A 7008-nucleotide genomic window follows, 5' to 3' on the forward strand; every position below is an offset into this window, starting at 1 on the left:
GATGGTCACGCCGCAATCCCTTCTCCTCCATTCTCCTCTCGGGATCTTGGGCACGCACGCACACGCGCCCGGCGTGAGTTTTAAGCCACCGGGTCCGGGACACGAACCGCGGTCGACTACGTGGGAGTCCAGCGACATAGCCATTATGCTAACTGCTGGTTCCCTTCTTTTTCTTTTTTTAAGAGAGATTTTTGTTCTAGGTTGTGTGTGCTTGCTGGAGAGACAGAAACAGAGAGGCAGAAAGCAAGAAATCACTCCCAGAGAGGATGGCCAAGCTGTAGCCCCTTCTCCTCCATTCTTCTTTTGGGATTTTGGGCACGCATGCACACTCTGGCATGAGTTTTAAGCTGCTGGGTCTGGGACTCGAACTGTGGTCAACTATGTGGGAATCCAGCAATATAACCATTACATCATCTACTGGTCCCTCTCTCTCTTTTCTCTCTTTCTCCCTCTCTCTCAGAAAAAGTTATGTTTATATTGTAGTAGTCTATTAAGCATGCAGTAGCATTATGTCTAAAAATCAATGTTTATAACTTAAAAATACTTTATTACTGGACCAGCCTGTAGCATGGTGATTAAGGTGTCTGGATTCCACATGGCTGGCTGCATAGTTCAAGTGATGAGCATTGCAGCTTGAAAAACATACCGTGTGTGTGTGTGTGTGCACGCGCGCGTGCATATATCCAATATCTGGAAAAGAAGGAGAGACAGAGAAGGGATCGCAACATGACTGTCCTTGAAAGGAGATGCTTTCTCGTTTTCCTGCTCTCGTTGTCTATCTCTTCTGATGTTATCGGTTATCCTCTGTCTAAAAAAAGCAACAAACAACCTCCTTCAAAAAAAAAAAAGTCCAAAAGAATGCTAATGATCATATGAGCCTTTAGTGAGTCACAATGTTTTTCCTGGTGAAGGGGTTTGCCTTAGCATTGCTGAAGGTTGGGGGTCTGGAAATTGCTTAAAATAAGACAACACAGTGTGCCACATTGATTGACTTTTCCTTTCATGAAAAGTTTCTCTATAGAGACACAATTTTACCCACAGTAGAACTTCTTTCAAAATTAGAGTCAATCCTCTCAACTTCCATGATGGCTTTATTAACTAAGTTTTTGTAATATTCTTTTTATTTTAAGAGTTATTTAATTTGACCGGAGAGAGACAGAGAAAGAGAGAGGGAAAGTGAGAAAACAAGCTGCTAGATGGGGGATTCTAACTGCAGTTGGCTATGCGGGAGTCAAGCACCTTAACCACCATCCCACCTGCCAGCCCCTAGTTTATGTAATTTTCTAAATCCTTTATTTTCCTTTCAGTAATGTTCACAGTATCTTCACCAGGATTAGATTATATCCCAAGAAACCACTTTCTTTGCTTATCAATAAGAAGCAACTCCTCATCCATTTGAGTTTATCATGAGATTATAGCAATTCAGTCATCTCCTAAGGTCCACTTTTAATTCTAGTTCTCTTGGTAGTTCCATCACATCTGTAGTTAGACTTCAAGTCTTGAACATCTCCAAGTCATGTACGAGGGTTGGAATCACCTTCTTTCAAACTGCTGTTAAAGTTGATATTTTGACACACTCCCATGTATCACAAATGTCCTTTATTTGCCCTTTAATAATGTATTCCTAAGTTTTGAGGTTTTTATTTTCTTAAAGATTTATTTATTTATTTATTTATTTATTTATTTATTTATTTATTTTCCAGTGCCCTTAACTGCCACACCACCTGCTGGCACTCATGAATATTCTTAATGGTATTTAGAATAGTGAATCTGTTCCAGAAAATTTTCCATTTATTTTGCTCTTATTCATTAGAGGAACCACTATCTATAACAGTTACAGCCTCGCAAAAGGTTTTTCTTAAATAGTAAGACATAAAAGTCAAAATTAGTCCTTGATCCATGGGTTACAGAATGGATATTGAGTTAGCAGGTATGAAAGCAACATTAGCTTCTTGTACATCTCAACCAGAGCTCTTGAGTAAGTATCCAAGTACATTGTCAATGAGCAGTGATATTTTCAAAAGTATTTCTTTATCTTTTTTTTTTTTTTTGAGAGATTTTTGCTATAGGGCACGTGTGCTTGCCAGAAAGACAGAGAGAGACAGAAAGCGAGAAATCACCCCCGGGGGGGATGGCTACACCACAATTCCTTTTCCTCCATTCTCCTCTCTGGATCTTGGGCACGCACGCACACGCGCCTAGCGTGAGTTTAAGCCACTGGGTCTGGGACTGGAACCGCGGTTGACTATATGGGAATCCAGCAACATAGCTATTACGCCAACAACTGGTCCCAGTATTTCTTTTTCTGAGCAGTAGTTCTTTTTATTTTGTTTGAGAGAGAGATTTTTGCTATAGAGTGCACGTGTTTGCTAGAGAAACAGAGAGAGAAAGAAGGTGAGAAATCATCCCCTCTCCCCCTGCGGATGACCATGTCACAATCCCTTCTCTTCCATTCTCCATTCTTCTCTTGGGATCTTGGGCATGCATGAGTTTTTAAGTTGCCAGATCCAGGACTTGAACTGCAGTCAGCTGCATTGGGAGTACAGCAATGCAGCCATTATGCCATCTGCTGGTCCCCCGAGCAGTAGTTCTTAATGGTGGGGGTTAAAATACTTATAAACCAGACTGGTAGGTGGTGTGGTGGTTAAGGTGCTGGATCCCACATGACTGACTCCATGGTTTGAGTCCCAGACAAGGAGGCCTGAAAAACACTCTGGGCGTGTGTGCATATGTGCCCAAAATCCTAAAAGGAGGATGGAGGAGGAGGAGGTGATTTCTCACTTTCTCTCTGTCTCTGTCTCTCTCTCCAGTGGGTTCGTGTGCCCTATGGCAAAAAAATCTCTCTCTCTCTCTCTTTTTTTAAGAATTATTTTATTTATCTTTATTTATTTTTAAAAATTTGACCAGAGAGGGACAGAGTGAGAGAGAGAGGGAGAGAGAGAGAGAGTGAGAAAGCAAGCTGCCAGGTCCAGGACTTGAACACGTACGGTCATGTGGAAGTACAGTGCCCTTAGCTATCATACCACCTGCCAGCCCTGGCAAAAAAAACTTCAAAAACCCCATAAAACTCATAAACTATTCTGTAACCAGATGTGCCATCTAGGCTCTCTTGTTTCATTTCTATAGCACAGATAGAGTAGATTTGGCATAATTCTTAAGGGTCCTAGGATTTTTTTTTTCTTGAGAGGTTTTTGCTACAGGGCGCATGCACTCGCCAAAGAGACAGAGAGACAGAAAGTGAGAAATCAGCCCCTAGGGGGGATGGCCACGCTGCAGTCCCTTCTCCTCCATTCTCCTCTCGGGATCTTGGGCACGCACGCACACATGCCCTGGCGTGAATTTCAGCCACTGGGTCCGGAACTCGAATCGCAGTCGGCTACATGGGCGGTCAGCGATCATTACACCAACTGCTGGTCCCCCTAGGATTTTCAGAATGGTAAATGAGCATTGGTGCCAAGGTCAAGTTATCAGTTGCATTAACTCCTAGGAAGACAGTCAGTCTGAACTCTGAAGCTTTGAAGTCAGGTGTTGACTTCTCTGTAGCTATTAAAATATTAGATGGCATCTTCTCCCAATAGAAGGCTGTCTCATCTACACTGAAAATCTCTTGCTTAGTATAAGTAACCACCTTTATCAGTGATCTTAGCTATTTCTTCTGGATAACTTGCTACAGCTTCTGTCAGCACTCGCTGCTTCACCTTGCACTTCAGTGTTATAGAGCTAGTGTTTTTCTTACACCTAGACTATAGCTTCAAACTTCTTCTGCAGTTTCCTCAACTCTCTCATCTTCCATAGAAGTGAGGAGAGTTAGGGCCTATGCTCTATATTAGGTTTTGGCTTAAGGAAATGTGATTGGTTTGATCTGCTATCCAGATTGCAAAAACTTTAGTGATCAGCAGTAAGACTGTTTCACTTCCTTATCATTTGTGTGCTCACTGGAGTAAGACCTTTCTCTTTCTCTTATTTGTTACTTGCTAGAGGTCATATATACTAACCAGAGAGAGAGAGAGTGAGGAAGAGAGCACCTCTCAGTGGAGTGTGGTTATGTCACAGTCCCTTTACTCCCATTTCTTCCCATCAGGATTTCTGGCACACACACACACACACACATGCCCAGCATGTTTTCCAAACCACTAGGACTGGGCTCAAACCAGGTTGGCTATGTGGGATCCAGTTCCCAATGCACACTGAATTGCGAGGCTGGCCCTAGATTAGCACTTTTAATTTCCTTCAAGAACTTTTCCTCTGCATTTACAGGTTGGCATACTGTTGGCTCAGAGGCCTAGCTTATGGCCTATCCCAGCTGAAGACATGCCCTTCTCACTAAACTTAATAATTTCTTGCTTTTGATTTAAAGTGAGAGACTTGCAACCCTTTCTCTCACTTGAACATTTAGAGGCCATTGGAGGGTTGTTAATTGGCCTAATTTCAGTATTACTCTATCTCAGGGAATAGTGAAGTCCAAGGAGAGAGAGAGGATGGGGCGAAATAACTGGTTGGTGAAGCACTCAGAACATGTACAGTATTTACCATTTAAGTTTACTGCCTTTTTCATGGGTGTGAGTTCATAATGTTCCCAAACAATTACAGTTATAATATCAAAGATCACTGACTACAGAGCACCATAATAGTTGTAATAATTAATAATGCAAAATTTTGAAATATGGAAATTATAAAAATGCAACACATGCTTTTGGAGAAATGGTGCTTATAGACTTGCTTAATGCAGGGTTGCTGTAACTTTCAACTTGTAAAAAGTGTAGTATCTGCAAAGCACAATAAAGCAAGGTACAATAAAATGAGATATGCTCACAATTCTGTAGGATTCTGTTTCTTTCTTCAGTCCTGTCAGTGTTGATACATTTTTGAGTTATTTTTATTTGGTGCAAATGTGTGTGTAATTCCTATATGTTATTCATGAATTGATACTTTTATCCATATAAACTTTGTATTTTCTTTTGTAGCAGTTTTTGACTTAGTCTAGTTTGTCTGACTGTAGCATAACTATCTTACCTCTCTATTTTAAGTTTATCCATTTATTTCTTTTGAGAGAGAGAGAGAGAGAGAAGCACATCTCAAACTGGGTTTTATGCTGAGATTTAGTACCAGCTTCTGCCAGCCCAGATCATAGGCATGTATACCACCTACCTTATAGACTGAGGATCCAGGACACAAATCCAGTTGCATTGTGGGTCCAGTTGCATTACTACCATGCCACCTTCTGGCCCCACAGAAGTTTGTTTTGTTTTGTTTTTAGAGATTTTTGCTATAGGGGGCACATGTGCTCACCGAAGAGACAGACAAAAAGTAAGAAATGACCATGCTGGGGACCAGCAGTTAGTGTAATGACTATGTCGCTGGACTCCCATGTAGGTGACCGTGGTTCAAGTCTCGGACCTGATGGCTTAAAACCCATGCCAGGCATGTGTGTGTGCATGCCCAAGATCCCGAGAAGAGAATGGAGGAGAAGGGATTGTGGCATGGCCATGCCCCCTGGGAGGTGATTTCTTGCTTCCTGTCTCTGTCTGTCTGGTGAGCACACACACTCTATAGCAAAAAGCTCTCAAAAAAAAAAAAATAAAGAAAGAAAGAAAGAAATGACCATGCTGCAATCCCTTCTCCTCCTTTCTCCTCTCAGGATCTTGGGGACACACACATGTGCCCAGCATGAGTTTTAAGCTGCTGGGTCCAGGACTTAAACTGCAATTGACTACGTGGGAGTCCAGAGATGTAACCATTACACCATCTGCTGGTCCCCCACAAAAGTTTTAAATCAGTATGTTAGCAGAGTTGTGCTCCCTCTGAGCTTCTGTGACAGAAGGCTTTTTTCCCTTTTCCAGCTTCTGGCAGTCCCAGGTTTTCTTGGCTTGTGGTTGAGTAATTCTAATCTTTGACTCCTTCTTCACATGGCCTTTTTCCAAGGACCTCTTCACTCATTCTTCTAAGCACATCAATCGTATTGTATTAGGGCCCACCCTAATGACCTCATCTTAACTTAATGATGTCTGCAATGAACCTATTTCCAAATAAGATCACATTCACAAGTGCTGGGTGTTAGGATTTCATCATATCTTTTTTTGAAGGACACAATTTATCCCACACAGCATCTCTTTACTTTCATCCTATTTGTGTCGTTGAATCTAAAGTGAGTCTCTTTATGGATAGCATATAGTCGCATCATTTTTAAAAAATGGTGCTAATTTTTCTGTCTTTTGATTTAAAATTGTTTTATTTTCCTGGTGAATTGAACTTTTTTTTTTTTTAATTGAGGTACTTAAGCTAACTTGTGTTCATAAGAGCTGCAACTTATAAGGGCTAATATTCCATTTTCAGGAATTTTGTGTTGTTAGCCTCACATTGGTTATAGCTCCTTTTGAGACAGACCCTTTTCTTGTTCCAACCCTTATTGTATTCTGCCTCATGTCTTTCTCTTTCAGATCTGGGGAAGATGTTATGCTTCCCACTCCTGCTAGTTTCAGTATTCTTCACTCTCCCTTGTTGGTTCCCTTAACTCTGCCCTCTTCTCATTAAACGTTTTCTTCATTAAGCTTTTTTCAGTTAAACACCTTGAGTGTGCCCTGTAAATTGATAGCCTTTTTTTAAAGAGGTTTGTTTTGCCATAGGGTGCGTGTACTTGCCAGAAAAAGAGAAAGACAGAGATAGTGAGAGGGAAAGTGAGAAATCATCCCACAGCGGGGATGGCCATGCCACAATCCCTTCTCCTCCATCTTCCTCTCAGGATATTGGACATGCACTCAGACATGCCTGGCCTGAGTTTGAAGTCACCAGGTCTGGGACTTGAACCAGGGCCAATCATGTGGGAGCCATGTAACCACTACACCAACTGCTGGCCTCTGATACTGTCTTTTTTGCAGCTGTTAAATGGCATTACTTTTTCTTCTCTTTTTTTCTTTTTTTCTTTTATTCCCCCTTCTTTTGGCTTATTGAGTCCCCCACACCTCCACCCATTTCACTTCTTCCTTTTCTACCTTGGATTTCTTTTCTTTC

This window comes from Tupaia chinensis, unplaced genomic scaffold (assembly GCF_000334495.1).
Source record: "Tupaia chinensis unplaced genomic scaffold, TupChi_1.0 Scaffold000063_1, whole genome shotgun sequence".
NCBI lineage: Eukaryota > Metazoa > Chordata > Mammalia > Scandentia > Tupaiidae > Tupaia > Tupaia belangeri.